At 36.3% G+C, this 19,982-nt stretch overlaps 1 protein-coding gene across 2 annotated transcripts in view; it reads left to right on the top strand.

The window, feature by feature from the left end:
• Positions 1-19,982, top strand: part of CBP (sarcoplasmic calcium-binding protein) — a 93,312-nt gene that overhangs the window by 20,017 nt on the left and 53,313 nt on the right. The gene's annotated exons all lie outside the window — the stretch shown is intronic.

Raw genomic sequence — 19,982 nt, 5'->3', positions numbered from 1 at the left:
CAAGATTGAGGGGGACATGTCCCCCTCGTCCCCCCGAGATTTTCGCCAGTGGATGTTACTGATCCAAAGTGTACTTCCAAAACAAGTGTACGTCCAATCGACAGAACCGAGAGTGAACGAAAGACAAGCAATTGAACACATGCTGGAGATTTTGAACAACCACCGTGTAACAAAAATGAATGTGGATGAGACTCTCGAAACAATTTGAGTCGTTTCATTGTGTGGTAAACTAGCCTTCTCGTGGGAGACTGCAACAACTTATGGAACTAATCGAGTTAATGCAGAACGCTACATTTCCCTGATATTGTTACTGTTTCGGGCCGTCGCGAAACAGTGTAGCAACCCGCGCAAAGGAAAAGAAACATTCGTAAAGTAATGTAAGCTCGAACATGGCTGGGCTTTCTCATCCGTACATACTTTGTTTCAGATAGTGTTGTTTAAACAAACGTGGGTCGAAATGTCTTTAGTTACACGAAACAGCAAGAAAATTGAACAAGAAACGTATGCAACAATGACCAGGAGTGAGCATTAATCCCAGGTAGGTCGTGCTTTTGATCACCAATTCAAGATGATATCTCCTACACTCCTGAGCGAGCTGCCGAATTGCTGTTCCATAAAAGATAGTCATTTGTAGTTTATGTAGTTTCCAAACGAGCGCTCGTATCGCGGGTTGCAACTGTGGTTTTCACTGTCCCAAACGGAATCCCAATATCTTCGAAAGGTATTATCTGTTAAGGCGGATGCACTTCCATGCACAGACACTGTTACAGTTACTTGTCGCGTATCATTGTCGTGGAGTCTTGCCCTATTACTCTGTCCTTCGAATACACGTTTGTTTTGCCCGAGTCTTCCACACTTCGTCCCGTCCACACCATTACACATATGTTTTTCGCGTTTACATCATTGTAATTTTCCTTTTGCATTTTACCTTACATTGATATATCACACACCCCGCTTCTCATTTCAATACCTTACGCTATATCCAAGATTGCGGATTTCAAGATGGCCGCCAAGTCAGTGTTATAGCATATCAAATATCTTGATATCATCCTGGTACTGCCCATCCTTTCCGTTTTAAACATGAATGGGTATCTTGTGACGTGGTGCGTTATGTTGCGGAGCATATCTCCGGTGTTTCTGGATGGGGGCAGCTCCAATTTGGCGTTTTTTCTTCTTTTCTATTATGCGTCCTCTGCGCGAAGTTTGAGTCGGATCTGATCCTACCTTGTTCTGTACGTTGCTTGTTAGCATCGTATGTACCACCAATGAACCATCAATATGTCACGACCTCCCGGTGTCTACTTGAAATTTCTGGCGTCATCCTAACATTAAAGACGTAGACTGCGATACACTTACAACAGACTCCCACACACAACTATACTTTAGTTGTCCGACGACTTTCAACTACTGTCAGCATGCCCTCTATAGACACGCAGCGCTCACGCCTTTGGTGCATGTGGTCCTGTGCAGTATTTCTTCTAGGCATAATCTGTCCCGAGGTAAGAAAATTAAAATAATTGCTTTTGCCAATATGTCAAAATGGTGTCCAGTGCAGCCTCCTTCCATTTTGATTTTGCCCTCCCCCCTTTCAGACAAAACTGCCTGGATAAAAGCCTAGTCCCGGGTTCGATTTCCGATGGGAGACTATTGAACGTATTCCGGTGGTTCGGATCCCACCTTTAACTATAGATCCTCGTCTGAAAAAGGAGTCTAAACTTGCAACAAACATCAAAATTGAAATTTGACAGGGATAAAAGCAAACGTTGGAATCTACGAGACGTCCCTGTTTTATGAGACTGAGCTCTCAACGAGATATGACCCCAAACTAATTACTAGAATTTATCCAATTGTATGGAAGAACAATTCAGGTCTACAATTAATGAAATTTAACTTGTAAATTTTCTGGCCAAAGTATTTGATTGATTTGTTCTGTAGGTTATTTTAGAAGTGGTGTATGTCATACACCACTTCTAAAATAAACTACAGAACAAATCAATCAAATACTTAGGCCAGAAAATATACTTGTTATACACACCCAAAAAATGAAAATGCCATAGAAACCAGTTTATTTTGACCCATCATTCCGGACAAAACAAACGCATAACGAATATCGTTGTTGTTTGTGATGGAACTCGTGTATATCAGAACTTCGGCAAATATTTTCTTTTCTGTTCTTTCTTTCGCGGAATTTTAAATTTAGTTTCTGTCTATAGAAACAACCGGATAAACACATCCAAACAATGGATATTTTAGGCTTATCACTGGAAGAAATACAGATCATGTCATCATAACCGTAGTTGAGATTGATAAGCAATTTCTTTATTGTTCGCGACGTGACTTCGGTCTGGTCAGTTTTACGTCAATATGAAGATAATTTTTAGTGTGGTCTGTGTCATAGAAGTCAGAGGAGACAAATGTGGAACAAATTGCTTCAGTGGGCACTAATTTGAAAATGATGGTGCAATAAACAGACTAACTCTTCAGAACTTTGAGTACAGGAATACACTGCACATAATCACATGCAGCAATGGAATGGGTCATGGGTCATAGGTGGTCTGGGTCTCGATTTTCAGACGCAGTCCGACCCGCTGATCCAGAGACAGCCGAAATACCGTTGGAGAATTTTATAGTTGATCAATGATGTTCACTGCTTGAGCTCGAACAATTATTTGTTTGATTCTCGGTGAGCCATTTCTTAGTCAAGATCAGGGATGAATTCAGGGGGTAGCCTGGGGAGGAATCTTCCCCCGAAGAAAATTCATCCCCCCCCCCCCCCGGAGAAACTAAAAAAATTTCAGTCACAAAATGTAGAAATTGCTTCACTCAATTATTTGCTTTTCTTTCCGTGCACGTGCAGACGAAATCCGATCTCTTAATATACATATAAATGACGCAGACCCATTCTATATAAATATTAAACATGTAACATCTAAGATAGAATACCAAATAGTCAATAAAACTTGTATTTCTTAACGCTATGACCGATTTTTGGCAGAACATGAAATTGTTAACTGTTGAAGAAAGGTTTGTATTTTAGTAGGTACTATACTCTCGCCCTATATTATATATTAGTAGGTAGCACTAGCACAGATTGAGATAGGAAAGATAGGGAAGATCTTTCGATCATTCCATATGATCTCTGATGTCAGCAGACTTCAGTTCTTGAAAATGTAGTTCTTGCATTATTTGAAATAGAGCGCCTAAATCCCATTTCTCGCATCGGAAGTAACAGATGTAAATGTGTTTTACGGTTGTTAAAGTAAACACACCTTTTTTAAATTAAAAATAAGTCAGTTAAAGGGTGAGATTCAGAGGGCGTCATTTAGAAGGATCAGGGAGGAACAATTATCCCTCCTGATTTATATATTAGATTTATATAGAATTTATCAATATAATAGTAGTATATAAGTGAAAGATTGCTATTGAAGGTGATGAAGATCCTACTCAGTGCCGTGCCATGGGGGAGGGGCAAGCAGGGCGACGGCCCCGGGCGCCGAAGCAAGGGGCGCAAAATTCGGGAGGGAAAAAGAAAAGAAGGAAAGAATAAAAAGAGGAATGAAACACATGTGCACATGTGGGCATGTGCACATATATAAAATGAAAGGAAAAAATTAATAAAAAGTGCTCAAAATCAAGGAAAAGCAGGGTTTACTTTTTAAAATTTTCTCACCTTTCGCGACTGGTCTGTCGACCTCACTCATATATACGGGGGTGCCGTCGTATACTCTCGCGCCAAGCACTGATTTTCCACGACAGGGCACTAATCCTACTGAAGATTTCGTAAACTAAACTATTGCAGTGCAGAAACCAAGGCTAATATGCTTGATTTAGAATCAGAAGTGTTAGAAAGAATGATAACTTTTTGTTAAGATATTCCTATGTATGTTTGTTTTAGGTCAAAAAATATTTGAGTTAATTTAAATTTTTTTAAAAACTTCTACATTAGTAACAAACAGTAACTACTGAATATAGGAAATAATAACAAAAATAGCTACTGTAAATAGCAGTTAAAGTTTAGTCTAAAATATTTTTGCCAGTCTTTATTTAATGTTTTAGATAAAAATAAACGATTTGTTTAAAATTATAATCTCACATTGAATATTTATCAGCAATTACTCGCTTTTTCACGTACCTTTGCACCCTTCAAAAACAAACCGCGTAACTCAATTTGTATCACTCCGCGCACGAGTATTCAGTGATTGGTGCAGGGGAAAATGCGGGTTACATGCACAGGACCGACACGGCGTAGGATCGACACGGCATAGGATCGACACGGCGTAGGATCGACACGGCATAGGATCGACACGGCGTAGGATCGACACGGCATAGGATCGACACGGCACAGAACCGAAACGGCACAGGATCGACACGGCATAGGATCGACAGCAGAACTTTCATACGATCGAAATAATAAAAAATACATTATTTTATAATTACGCAATATTAAGTAACAATTATTTTCTCAAGGATATATAGGAGAGAACCGTCATACGATCGAAACGGCATAGGAACGAAACGGCATAGGATCGACACGGCATAGGACCGAAACGGCACAGGGCCGACACGGCATAGGATCGACACGGCACAGGATCGACACGGCATAGGATCGACACGGCACAGGATCGACACGGCACAGGATCGACATTCTGTAGGGTGGTCAACACTTTCTGAAAATATCAATATCGCATATCCCTCACCTTGAATTTGTGGATATAAAAAATTGTAAGGATAAATAATTCTAAATGGTATATTTTTAAAATATTATATATATATATATATATATATATATATATATATATATATATATATATATATATATATATATATATATATATATATATACAAATTGTATAAAAATATTGTGCGTAATATATCCATGCCGTAATAAATACACCTTTAATTTTGTGATATTAAAAAAAATACGCTAAATAACTCCAATAGTTGATTCGAGGTTTTCAATACCGAATAAATAATATTATTTGTCTGATATTTTTATAATGCTGTAATTTTTTATGTATACTAAGTTGAAGTATGTACATGTAACTGCAATTTTAAAACTGTAGGCTTAGAATTTGCGTTTGGATTTTTTTTTTTAAGCGAAGCAATGCACCTATGTTAAGTTGCCTCCTTTCAAATTTCGAATTGAAATCGGAAGCCAATCGTTTGTTTTTCGTTTGTTATTGACTTTTTTGAAGAAAAATAGTAAAAATCGTATCTTTCTTAAAACATAAAGAGATGTTTACAAAATAAAGTTGGTATATGGCCAAATTTACCCTTGTTCCTCCACTTAAAATTTTGATTGAAAATCAAAATCAATTGTTTGATATGCGTATGCTACTAATTATTTTGAAAAAGAATAGTCTGTTTCGAAAAACATAAAGAGTCTTTTCAAGAGAAATGGGTGATGGAATTTCATATTGGCTCCACTTTAAAGTCTCGAATCAAAACCGAAGCCAAGCGTTTCTTATTGGTTGTTTTTAAGAGCAAATCGCTTGTTTCGAAAAAATAGAGAAAGAGATTTACAAAATAAATTTAGAATGTGATCAAATTCAATCTGATTCCTTTACTTACAAATTTCGATTCAAGACCAAAATCAATCGTTTGATATGGATTTGTTGTTGCTTGTTTGGAAGAAAAGTAATTTGATTCGAAAAACATAAGAATATAATTAAGAAATAATGTTGATGAAGGTGATTTGTTTCGGGGCAGTTTGCTTATTTTGAAGAAAAAATCACTTGTTTCAAAACAACCAGTAAAATATATCTATTTCCAGGATACATTTGGTGGTCAACTTCATACTGTTTTTTCTGCTTTTACATATCGATTCAATACTCAAGCTAATAACATGTTTTCCTTTCTTATTGATTGGTTTGAAGAGGAAATAGTTTGTTTTGAAAATTATTAAGAGTCATTTACAAAATAAGGTTGGGTGGGCCAACTTTTTGGTGGTATTTCAAATTTCGATTTAAAATCAAACTCAATCATTTATTTTTCGTTCGTTATTGATTGTTTTGAAGAAAAACTAAGAACCATTAAAGAAATTTTTATAGTAAAGGTGGTCACCTTCACAGGGTTCCTGCACTTCAAATTTCGTTCAAAGCATAAAACGGTTAAAATAATAAGAGAAACACAATCAGTACTCTACGCAAATGTTTAGGGGGTTCAGGGGCTTTAGGAACACAAGTTTATATAATATCAAGTGTTTATATATATAAACGTGCTAATATGATAAACGTGCTTAATTTTGCATAATACCTTGCTCAAGGGGGTTTTCAAAGTCCTTAATCCCTTTACTTCAGTACGCCACTAAACATCAATTATAAGTCATTCGTTATCCAAATTTTACTTCTTGTACTGATTCAATCCTTAATTTTAAAGTTCAAAATTATATGAGCACTTATTATGCTATTGGAAAAGAGCACATATTTTATGACAGTGCAAGGTAGTTTCTTGTTTTAACAATTGAAAGAAAGGAAAACACCAATAAAAGTAATAATAATACCTGACACGAATTCCGATAGTAAATCATATTTTATTATCTTATTTGAAACTTTGAGAAAATTGAAGCTCTACACCGAATACAAATTGGATAATAAGCAATGCTTTATAATTGCTTGATAAATTTCAAATTGAGAACAAAGAGAGTGATATTGTTTAAAAGAAAGATTGGATAAAAACAAGAATTTTAGGAATGATCTAAAAAATGGATCAAAGTATTATGATCTTGGCTAATATTAATTTTTGTATCAGTTACCATAAAATATTCGAACGGTCTCTAAATCGAGTTTTCTCCAGATATATAGTTCTCCAGGTATAAGGAGTACAAGAAAAATTTCGATTAATTAAATATTTTGGATTTTTTTTTATAACGGGCCACAAAATTTTTGGACGGTCCCTAAATCGACTTTTCATATTTTTTACGCAATAAGCATATCACACTGAGTTAAGTGATATCTTGGGTTGGGTTACACTATATGTAGTTCTCCATATATAAGACATACAATAAAATTATTGATTGAATGAAATATATTGGACTTTTTGGATCAGGGGCTACAAACGTTTGGACGGTCCCTAAATCAAGGTTTCGTATTACTTTCGGAATAAGCACATCATGCTGAGTTAAGTGATAGTTTTGGTTTGGCTGCACTATATGTAGTTCTTCAGATATAAGACGTACAAGATTTTTTTTTTTATTATTGAATGAAATATATTAGATTTTTTGGATCAAGGGCAACAGAATTTTTGAATGGCCCCTAAATCGAGCTTTCGTTTTATTCAGGCACTAAGCACATCATACTGAGTTCAGTCATAGTTTAGGTTTGGGTACACTATATGTTGTTCTCCAGATATAAAGCCTACAAGAAATTTATTGTCTGAAGTATATTGGATCTTTTGATCCAATAATAGTCCTTCATCCTCCATTTATACATTAAGCAAGTAACAGTATAACGTGTGCATTACGTGATACACTTTGTATTTTATGGTGTGATGTTTAATAATAAATTATTAACAGAATACCCGTTCTTCGCACGGGGAGAATAGTTTCATTTTGAGCATAAAGGGCAATGGAATCTGAGTATGGATTTAAACTGCATCGGGAGTGTTACTGTTCGTCTGAGTGACTCCAAATACTATTTCATCGACACTAATATCGGTATTATTTTTTATCATTATATATATAGTGTGTAACTTCATTAATGTAATGAACGTCTGGAGGTGATTCCTGGACTCGGAAGAAGAATTTAAATGAAACGAAATCTTTAGCTTATCATAATTATAACTTCTATGCCAATGGTAACGGATGATCAATCAACGGCTTCCTGTTCAACTTAAGAGTGTGTAAAAATGAGAAAAAAATAACTTTGATCCAGAGTAGGTTTATAACGACTGTGCATAAGACAGTCAGGGGCAAAAGATCATGTACGATGAACTAGAGTATAAGGGATTCTTCACATAACAACAGTGATTCCCACAAATTATGTGAATATAATTTGAGCCAAAGTAAGCTAGATTAAAAGATTTCCTCCCCGTAATGCGTAAATCCGTGGAAGATAATAACTACGAGTACAGAAGGAATGAAATTCGACGATACTCAAGGTGTTGCGCGTGTTGCACAAGGAAAGAAAGAAATACAATTTCAAATTATCGATTTATTCTGTTTCGTACAAGGTAGGATAACTGTGAAATACTCAGAGGTACCTTGTACAGTATTTGCGCAATGCAGTATGTGTACACGAGACAGCTATGAAGAATAACAGTTCACAGTCTGATATTGTCGACCGTTGACCGTTGCAAAGATGACATCGGCGAAGCAAATTTTTCCGCCTGTGATCAAGCACATCTGAAATTTCGTAGATGATTGCCGCAGCTATATTACATCGAGCTACAAGTTCTTCGACTGTCGTGGCCGGAGTTTCATACGTATCCCCGAAATAAAAAATCAAGCAGCGTGAGGTAGAATGAACGAGGTTGTCATAACACGTTTTTCTCTCCCAATCTGGGAATGTTTCATTTAGGTAAGTCTGCATATTCCTGTCAAAATGTGCAGGTGTACTATCATACTGAAATCACATCTGCTGTCTTATGTTCAAGGGCACATGTTCTATCAATTTTGGGAGACAATTACGTAAAAATAAAAGATACGTACTCCCACACAGGCAGACCGATAATAAATAAGATCCTACCACAAAATTATCCACCACACCACACCAAATTTCTGCTGCTGATCGTTTACTAGAGTTGCATGTGGGTTTTTACGCCATACACATGATAGTTTCAAGACGGTTTTGATCATTCGACGTACGCTGTCTTCAAGTTCAGCTGTCCATATGGGGCTATTTCCTCCGATTTCACGTACGAGAAACCGAAGGGACCCCTCTCTCGAAGTCGAATATGGAGGCGTGGAAAAATACAAGGAAAGTTACTCTCTTTTGAGGGCGACGGTCACGATGTAAACGCCTCACTTCTGGGCTATTGCCCTTTGCTACTCCATAAATGAGTTGCATATCTGCCAGCTCGTGGACAGGGTAATCTTCCATCGCGCAGGCGTGTACAGGTTAACACAATCAATTTTACTTAAACACCAACGTCTACACTTTTACACGACCTTAAATACCTGGACACAACCCTCTACCGTTGAACACAACATTTCCCATCGTGTTATACAGTAATTACACGTGTAACAGTAGAGCATCTGACTATGTATATCACTCACAAGTTGCGTAGATGCTTATTACAACTCAGCCATGCTAACTGAAGCCATTCCACAATAAAACTTCAAGACAGCCTTCTGTAAGCCACTCGCAATTGGCACACAAGGGACGATAGTTCCGTAGGTATTCCTCCGTGTAGGTATTCCATACAGCTCTAAGGTATGTACATTAGAATGTCGAAAAAAGACTATCCTTTTTTTAAAATGTACTTTCAACGAGCTTCCTTTGAGAAAATTTCTCCGGCAATGATAAAATCAAAATGTAAGTGGTCTACACTAGGATAGTATTTTGGTATATTCACAATAGCAATGAAGTTTTTCATAGCTCAGGGAAAAGTTGAGGTTTGCCAACTCGAAGGAAGGGGAAAACGCCATCAAAAGTATTCCTGGGAGAAGATTCATCTAACGGATAAATCAAGTATACTATTCCAGCGCACTTCTTGGTATCGTTATGCAACGTGTACAACATCCCTTGTTTCCCCACTTTTGTTGCTTCTGTGCACAGAAGTACCATATTCCACGGAATTACATATTACGAGGAAGAAACCGTTTAATGCAGCTTACTTTTGCCCCATATCTATTCACACAATATTTTGAATCCCTGGGTCATGTGGAGAATTCCTTGTACACTCGTTCATCACATATGATCTTTGCATTTTTCGATGTTATATTTATTTACATGCCGCCTGACTGTCCTATGCACAGTCGTTTTAAACCTAATCTGGATCAAAGTTATTTTTCCTTTTTCACACACTCTTGGACAGGCAGCCGTTCATTTATCATCCGTTACCATTAGCCTAGAAGATATAAGTGTGATACGTTAAAGACTTCGTTCCATTTAAAATCTTCTTCCGAGACGTCATTATGTACTGAGACAAAATAGATGAATCACACATGTGTATCTCTCTTTCTTTCGAATTCTGAGTGTTCTTCTAACTTGAACGATGCACTATTATTTTTTAATGTTAAATCTTGTACTTGATTGATCATTTCTTCATTCAACGTTTGATAAAATACTCAAAGGAATGCTCCAGTTTCTTTGGAAGTCATCCTTGCATCGTCACTGTACACTAATCGAATCTACGACTAAAAACAATGGACATTCTTTTGCCCGACTTCAATCCGACGTTTTGTTCATGAGTTATGGCGGTTTATACATTTTTCCGACAAATTTTCGGGTGTTACACCCAGGTTGTTGTATAGTTTTTGTTTTATTTCGGTGTCAGGAATCACCTAACGACGTTTGTTATATTAATTAAGTTACACCCTATATATATACGGGCGCCATTTTATGTATTAAAAAAACCAAATTTGTTTAGTAACGTAAATAGCTAAACTATGAAAACGTATTTACTAGAGAAACACTTTTTAGTTCTTGTAATAATTTTCTCTCAAACAAACTGAAGGTAAATATATACCAATAAATCAATACAGCTATATTTTAGAAAATGAAATGAAATCTTTGAGTTTTACGTCCCACGCTTATGCCGGTTAGGCTGAAGGAGACGGTGATTATGAGAAAGGAATGAAATGGTGGAATGAAGAAAGTGGGAGGAAACGGGAGAACCCCGAGAATATCCACGCACACGGCGTTTATCGACCACAAAGTTCACTTGGCGGGAGCAGGGTTTGAACCCGAGACCCCATGCACCAGGGGTGAACGCTCTACCACTGACCCACCGCGGCTCCAGCTATATTTTAGAAATACAATAGGCACTGATTTTTCGAAGACTGCTCTAATACATAGGAACAATCAAATTTGTAAATAGAGAGTTTTCTTTTTAAATAAAACAAACTGAATTGCTTAAACTGCGCTATATCGATTGGTTTCAGCATCTGATTTTTTAAAAATAAATAATTAGCAGCACGAAAAATTCCTATATTATCTTCGAAAATAGACCTACATGTTAATTGCTTTACTGGCTTTATACATTTTTTTTTTTTTTTGAAAAAGTGATTGTAGGGGAAGATGGGGCTAGTTGCAACAATTTTCAGGTCTGTTTTTTTACTCGAAAATTATTATAGATATAAAAACTATATTGAGTGTACTAAAAGGTACATGCCTTAACTACATACCAAAAAAAGAGAAGTGCAAAACATCGAACGGCAGTTTTGATAGCATCCACTTTTTGAACTAAGTCCGACTGTTGACACTTGCCCCACCCATGGGGTAAATTGCAACATCATCTGGGGTAAGTTGCAACAATCGGACTTGATTCAGAAATTTAATGCTATCAAATCTACAGCTTGAACATCGCTTCACTCATTTTCACTGTGGCAGTCAATGTCTATAATCTATACAGATGTAGTACGGATTTCTCTCGGAACACGACCAATGAGACCACTTCTCACAACATAAACACTGTACCCAGTCTTCTTCTGTATCCTGTTCTTCGTACGGTTCTTCAGAAACCAAACAGACGACTTGAAAATAAATTCTTCTCAGCTGATGATTTTACGTTTTCGGTTGCTTTTAGATGCTTCTTTTTCATTTCGAAAGTACTTTTTTCTAGAGTGTCTGTAAGAATAGCACATCTCTTCCTTTTCCGAGCTGTCAGTTTTCTAGTTCCAGATTTTGGAAAGAACCATACATGTTCAGGAGATCATCTGAAGGATTCTACACTATCTTCTTAGATGCATTTGCAGGTGATCCATGAAGCTCACTTTGACCTGCAGTCTGAAGTTCTAACTGAGAAGATGAAAGGAAACAACTACTACTAGGCACTGCAAGCAATAAGCCATCACTGTTGTCCTATAATAATAATAATAATAATAATAATAATAATAATAATAATAATAATAATAATAATAATAATAATAATAATAATAATAATAATGGAATAATAATAATACTCTTAGTTTTATTACCAACAACAATTGTTCATATAACAATGGTTAACCGCAAAAATTTCTATTTCAATGGCACGCGGCATGTTGCAACAGATGTTGCAAGTTACCCCATCGAAATATTTATATATAAAAGCTTTCCTCCCCACTAAATAGCAGGTAACATGGGAACAGAAATATAATGTCATTGTACTTCAACTGTTATACTATTTGGGTACTACATCTTACTTATTGTTATTACATATATGTAAGTAGTAGTTAGTGCTCTCAAATGGGTCAGGTCGGGTCGGGTCAACTCGCGTCGGGTTATCGTGTCGGGTCAGTCGGGTCAGCTCAAGTCGGGTTGTCGTGTCGGGTCAGCTCGGGTAGGGTTGTCGGATCGGGGTCAATCGGGTCAGCTCGGGTCGGTTTGTCGGGTCGGGTCAATCGTGTCAGGTCGGGTCGGGTTGTCGGGTCAGGCCAATCGGGTCGGGTTATCGGGTCTGGTCAATAGGGTCAGCTCGGGTCGGGTCGGGTTAGTCGGGTCGAGTTGTAGAGTCGGGTCAATCGGGTCAGCTCGGGTTGGGTTGTCGGGTCAGGTCAATCGGATCGGATCACTGGTCGGGTCAGTCAATTCTAGTCACGGGTCGGGTCGGGTCGGTCTTGAACCCGACCCGACCCGTTGAGAGCACTAGGTATAGTAAAGAAAGAAATGGTACCAGGTTATGCGTACGCTGATGATGTAAATTTAATAGGGGATGATGGGAGAACAATAGAAAGAAATGCAAAGGTCTTATTAAACGCTTGCAGGACAAGGGTTTAGAAGTAAATGCAGAGAAAACTAAATACATGGAAGTGGGTTGGGAACGTAATACGGCCAATTATGAATGCGTTAAAATATTAAATAATACTTCTGATAAAGTGGATACTTTCAAATATCTAGGATAACGAAAATCATTTTCATGAAGAAATTAAATGTCAACTAAAACAGGGAATTAGTGTTATTATTCAGTTCAAAATCTCTTGTCGTCGCGAATTCAGTCGAGGAGTTTGAGGCTTAAAATATATAAAACAGTAATCATACCTGTTGTTCTGTATGGTTTCGAAACATGGTCGCTTACTCTGAGGGAAGAACATAGACTGAAAGTATTTGAGAACAAGATGCTCAGACGAATATTCGGACCCAAGAGGAATGGCGGAAACTTCATAACGAGGAACTACATAAATTATACGGCTTACCAAACATTGTTAGGATCATTAACTCTAGGAGGCTTAGGTGGGCAGGACATATAGCCAGGCAGGGGTGAATTCAGGGGGTGGCCCGGGGGAATCTCCCCCCGAAAAAAATTCATCCCCCCCGGAGAAATTAAAAAAAAATTCAGTCACAAAATGTAGAAATTTGCTTTTCTTTTCGTGCACGTGCAGACAAAATCCGATCTCTCAATATACATATAAATGACGCAGACCCATTCTATATAAGTATTAAGCATATAACATGTAAGATAGAATACCAAATAGCAGCGGCGGCTGGTACTAATGTTGCATGGTTGTGCAACCTGACATTTTTTTAATACTTAAAATATTTTTAAGTATTAAAGTAGTGTATCAGTGAAAAATAAACCTTTGATCTTGAGCGCAAAACAGTATTGATGCATTTCTGAAAAAAGTCAATTAAAAAACGGAAAGAAAGAGATGATTTACATTTCCAGTGGCAGCCAACGTTGTCACTGGAAGCAGTAACATTGAGCATATGGCAGCGAGCTCCTATTTCTTAACCTGGAGAAGTGGATTTATTCTTGCATCGCTCCTATCTTCCCGTATTGCTCTCTTGCGATTGCATTTTCTCCCGCAACTGGTCAGCTTCTGTAATAGTTACGAATTCCTCCGCTTAGCAGCGCTTGACTCAATTGATAGGGTGAGAGAGATACAGAGAATCTTTATTAAGCCTATTACTAATATTACATATTAATATTAGCAATAATAATAATGATAACTAAATTCATGGCGCAACAGCCTTTAGAAGGCATGGACTTATGGCACTCATTTCTGTGGGGTAATGTGTTTATAGGTCTGCACGGGCTCGGGCTACTATGATAACCGTAATGGGGCTAGCCATACTGAGAGCTTTATACAGTTCTACCTGAGTTAGAGCGGCAACGCCGGAATCTGGTTACAATGAAGGATTTATGGTAGGGACAAGTAAACCCTTAGATCTTTACTTACTATATATATATATATATATATATATATATATATATATATATATATATATATATATATATATATAGATATATAGATATAGATATAGATAGATAGATAGATAGATAGATAGATAGATAGATAGATAGATATCGAGTGTTGCAAAATAAGTGTTACAACTCTTGAGAGGTGACTCCTGCCACTGAGACAAGAAAAAAAGTTCTCTTGAACTTTCGGCTATCGGACATAGTTTCGGATCTACAAAGCGTGGAAAAATGAGTTTCGGACGCCAATAGTTCGGAAACTAACCAACATAAAGAGGGCGGGTAAAAAATTCACTGAAGAAGTCATACCTGCTCCATTGAATTTTGCATGTTTCACAATCCTACCATGCACGCGCAAGGGTTCCCCAAAGGAACGTAGGGAGTCCCGGATAATCTTCCAAGTGAAACTTGGTCTAAATGGATATGAATTGATAAGCTTGTACCAGGTAACAATAATTCGTTTGTATTAAGTCGATATCTGGAACAAATATAAAATGGCGGACACCATGCCCGTTGTGTGTGGTTGCATAATCGCCAGGTATGGATGCCGGACAACAGTGATGTTCTGAGTATTAAGTATAGCGAATTTGTACTCAAATGCTCTAGAAAGACATCTGCAATGTCGGTAGAGCATAACAGTGAAGCAGGGTGATTCAAATGTGTGGAAACACTTTACGAAAAATCCCCAGAATGCACTCATACTCAGTAAACGTGAGTTCAAATCGTCGGAAATGTAAGGATTAGCGTCAAGAACATGAAAGCCATTGCCAATTCATCAATAATATTCCCTCAAACTGATGCCATGTGAGTGCACGGTTGCATACCAATAAGGATGCGATAACTGAAGCCAAGTTACTTTACATATATATGATTGTTATTAGTAAGAAGATAAATAAGAAAATAATCAGGCAGTATATTATAAGGAAAGAACATTAATGATCATAACGAAGGATTAGGTATAGAATGCACGATACGTATGATATAGTAATGGGCGTGAATGATGTGGCGAGATGCATACACAGGACAACACGTGGGTGATATTAGTTAGACAAATGAGCTTATCTTTAGCCTAGAGGCTGCTCTATTCAATGATGAAAATGAATGAGTCCCATCTTAGTAAATAATGGTAATCACTGTGCTGGAAATGATGGGTGAATGAGAGGAAGATGTTCATGAATGACGTAATCGGCGATGATAAGTAAAGAGGGATCTAACGGTGGTAGATTATAGGAGCGAAAGTGGAGAATGATAGTAACGGTGAGGTGTTGGGTGAAATGCTAAATAACGCATTGTATCCTGAAGTAAAGGATGTCGGTTTTCCAAACGTCTGGTGATATATGTTAGCCGAAGTTTTCCAAGAAAGTATTGTAAGGTCAGAAAGGTAATTTGGCGGAGTGTGCAATTAAAACAGTTATCGTGGAATATGAAAAGAACACGAGAAGCTGACTTCCAATGCGAGGCCGAAACGTGTAAGTAGCCAGTAATGAAATTTAATGCATAAATGATATATTTACTCTTAAAACAATTCTAAGCGATATAGCCCAAGGCTTATCCTATGTCTGGCGTGTTATTTCAAATCATTTTGCTAATATGATAATCTTTGTAAGTCAAACAAAATATCTATTATTATTTTAAACTCTGTTAAACTAACCTTTGTGACACACAGAGTTTGACCCTGGTTTAGCAGATACACAGTAGTGACCAACAGATTCCCTTTTGTTGTATGTATACCTTATGTAAATAAACTATCATCATCATTATATATTTTCTCTCTTATTCCATTTTGCAATTGTTAAATAAGATTAACAAAAGGTTGTAAGAACTAATAGCGTTATATTAACAAAGGTTCACCAAGTAGTTTATAAAATAATATCGTCCTTATTTGTAATGGAATTGCAGGGGCTTATCGCCCAGCCTTGTTAGGAAGAAGAAGCATATACAGTTTATTGCATTGCAGATAGCATACCCTACAGGGAAATAAAATCATAGGTCACACTCTATCACTGTACTACCAAACCAAACTAGTAATATTCCAAGACAAGAACCATTGTCTTGTTCTAAAAATAACACTAGACTAGTAAGTGATAACACAATACGTGTACAGAAACCAATACATAGTCATTCAGGGTATAGCCAGCAAGTTTTTCTAGAGGGCCTTCATTTTTACAAACTAAAAACAAATCAAAAGTTTCTTTCAAGATTATGAAAGAATTAATAACACATAGATACATATGTATTTCAGAAGTACATATTATTATTATTATTATTATTATTATTATTATTATTATTATTATTATTATTATTATTATTATATTATTATTATTATTGTTATTAATATTTAGTAGTAGTAGTAGTAGTAGTAGTAGTAGTAGTATAGTAGTAGTAGTAGAAGTAGTATATTTCATATATGCTACATTTCTGAGACTTGAGTCTTGATAGTACGTGAAGTTTAAATCAAAGGTTATGTTATGGACGGCAAATGATGGCTTAACACCAAAAACATATTCTGGCCGGGACCGGAGGTTAGTCTGTTTTATGTTTATTAAACGTGTTTAATAATTACAGCAAATAAAATATGTTTATAATAGAATGTGAAAGAATACAGTTTTAAAAGAATTAAACTACGTCAACATGTTAAAATAATTAAAAGAACCTAATTAATCAGCCACTTTGTACTCTCGTTTGCTTAACTGGATGAACCGAGGCCTAAAGGAAAAAGAGTTTTCTGCCCAAATCTCATAAGCAGTGGGATATTTTAATATTATAGAAACTGACCCTCCTTTCGCTTAGAAGTGTAATTTTCAAGACGCTGAAACATATAGTATTTTATTACTTTTAGTTAAAAGTTCAAATGCCGAGTTTCACGCATCTAGCTTAAACAAATCCTTCCTTAATTTATTTACATATTTTCTGAGTAAGTAATGGGGAAATCGAACATAAAAAAATGTGCTCCCTTTGCTCTTTCCCTTTTATGTGTTCAATTTTCAATTTTCAATTTTCAGTTGTTTTTTTTTTAATAGGAAAGCTTATATGCCAAGTTTTATTTTACTAGCTTTAGAAACTTGCGAGATACACTACCCTTTAAAAAAATCTTACCCCACCCTTTTTACGATACTTATTTCCAAAAATTCTTTCTTATGTACTGCTTTCATAAGAAAATTATATCTTATAACTAAAATTTATCGACTCTACTTGTAGTAGTATGCCCAAAAATCACACATCTTTACTCTTTTATATAAGAGTACAGAAGATAAATACAGTCAAACAAATGGACTTCCATGAACAGTTTCCGATTTCTTATAACTAACTTATTCGTACATTTCCCACAAGCTGTGGTTTTAAATTTACGCTCTGTCAAGGTCCAGGTTTCAAAAAGGAAGTAACTGGAAATACAATAATATTATGTATTTATGTACATGTGTAATATGTATAAATTTATTGTCTTATTGAAGCTTTTGTAATCTGAAAATAAACTTTTGATTTGCTTTTAATATATAAAAATCAAGCTCCCCTAGAAAAAATTGCAGGCTACACCCCTAAATGACTATGTAGCAATTTCTGCGAAAATGGCACAGGACCTAAAATTTAGGTCTAGTGCCTATATTTTTAGGACTTGTGCCGTTTAGAACTTATGAATGTCACCCAATGTATTGCATAGTAAATGTTCTTTGTTCAAATTTAAATCTACTGCGTTCTTTATGTATACCGTTGGTATTTAATGTTCACTCGTGAAATGTCTAGTGAGCTTTTGTCTTAATTAAGTAAACTTTGGTGGATTTTTGTCTTACTCTTAATAAAATTCGCTCCACACAGTATATATTGAAATTCTGAATGTTTTCTTGCTTTCAGAAGTCTGGTAAAATATGCTTTTTAAACATTTTTTCAATTTTTTATTTATTTATTTTTGTTTTAGGAATTTGTCTTGGGATTCTCGTATCTCCATTCGAAAGAAACGAATTTCTTAACTAATTATGTAATTAATTCTTAGAATGAAATAAGTTGTATTATGTAATTCACGTATAAGTGCAGAACAGATAGTGATAATAATAATCTTAGTAGTACAAATATAGTTGTTATTGTTGGAATTAGCTACGTTCGTGACATTATTGCCAACTAGTTGCTGCATCGTCGCAATTTCGTGGGGTGGTGGCGAATTTCAGAACTAAAGCAAGTGAATGAAAAAGGCACAAGACCTAAACGGCACAAGTCCTAAAAGGCAGAAGTCCTAAAAATCATATCGCGGCACAAGTCCTAAACGGCAGAAATCCTAAAAATCATACCGTGCCACAAGTCCTCAACTGCAGAAGTACTAAAATTCAGGTCTAGTGCCTATATTTTTAGGAGTTCTGCCGTTTAGGACTTCTGGATGACACCCAACACATCATGCTGCCTCAGTGGTGGTTTGGTGGGGAGTGAGCTACTCAAGCACAACCCAGCTGTATTTTTGCGAACAAGGTGTTAAAACATCTGCCAAGGTATACCAGAACACAGTGCTAACACCTATAGTGTAACCACTATCTGCTACCAGGTGAACCTTCCAACAGGATTCCGCTCCAGGCCACACAGCGAAACCAACTTAGGACTGGCTGGCGCGGAACGTCCCTCACTTCATTTCTACCATTGATTGGCCTTCTAGCAGCCCGGATCTTAACCCGTTGGACTACAAACTTTGGGCAGTACTTCAGACAAAGGTCTGCCATAAACGGCATCCATCTGTCGACAGTCAGAAACAATCTTGGCCCGAGCAGTGAACAATTTTCCCATGGACAGTTTTGGGTAAGTTACATGTAAAAATGTAACGCGTTACAAGTTACTTTACTTTTTCCTAAAATGTAACGCGTTACTTGCCCCCAAAAACTAACTGTTACTTTACTTCGAAAGTAACGCGTTACTTTTAGGTCTGAAACTTAGAATATGTGAACAAATGTTATCACTTCAATTTTCCGTACTACTATTACTATCGCTTTTATTATTATTATTATTATTATTATTATTATTATTATTATTATTATTATTATTATTGTTATTGCCCTTTCTGAATTGCTTTATGTAAATGCAAGGACACATTTTTACTTGACAGCTATAAGTTATGAATATTTTCATATAAGGTAACATTGGCTAAAATGCCATACTGCGTTACTCGTACGGATGGGCTAGGGTAACCAGACGTACTGATTTTCGCAGTACAGTACTGTTTTTCAAAGAGCTATCCTGCGTGTTGCGAAGATGTCTAGGAAATCGAGAAATATCCTTCTTCTTTAAAATGTCCTGCGAAATGTCCAGAGTTAATTTGTTTGCAATATCTTAATGTTTCATTCTTTATTCACAATATTTTGAATCAAACACACTCTTTTCCTGAATGATGAACCACTGTGTTTTTTAACACTCCTCAGAAGACTAGGGATGGAGAACAATCAACAAACCATTTTTTACAATACATCGCTTTTACTGAGAAGGCCTTGTTGAGATATCGGTCAAGTAGGAAAGGTTTCTTATTGAACTTATGACAGTGATGCTAACCAAGTTAAATAGAAGTTCCTTTGTGCCGGTCTAAATTTTCTTTCATTTCTTAAAATAATACCACGCTTCGAAATTTATTATTATTATTATTATTATTATTATTATTTAGCCCAACACGAACTTTGACTGTACGTTCATAAAATAAACCAATTTGTTATTCATCAAAGCATTTGGAGTTGTGT

Source organism: Thermobia domestica, chromosome 8 (assembly GCF_964235325.1).
Source record: "Thermobia domestica chromosome 8, izTheDome1.hap1.1, whole genome shotgun sequence".
NCBI lineage: Eukaryota > Metazoa > Arthropoda > Insecta > Zygentoma > Lepismatidae > Thermobia > Thermobia domestica.
This window is presented reverse-complemented; position numbering and strand designations above follow the sequence as displayed.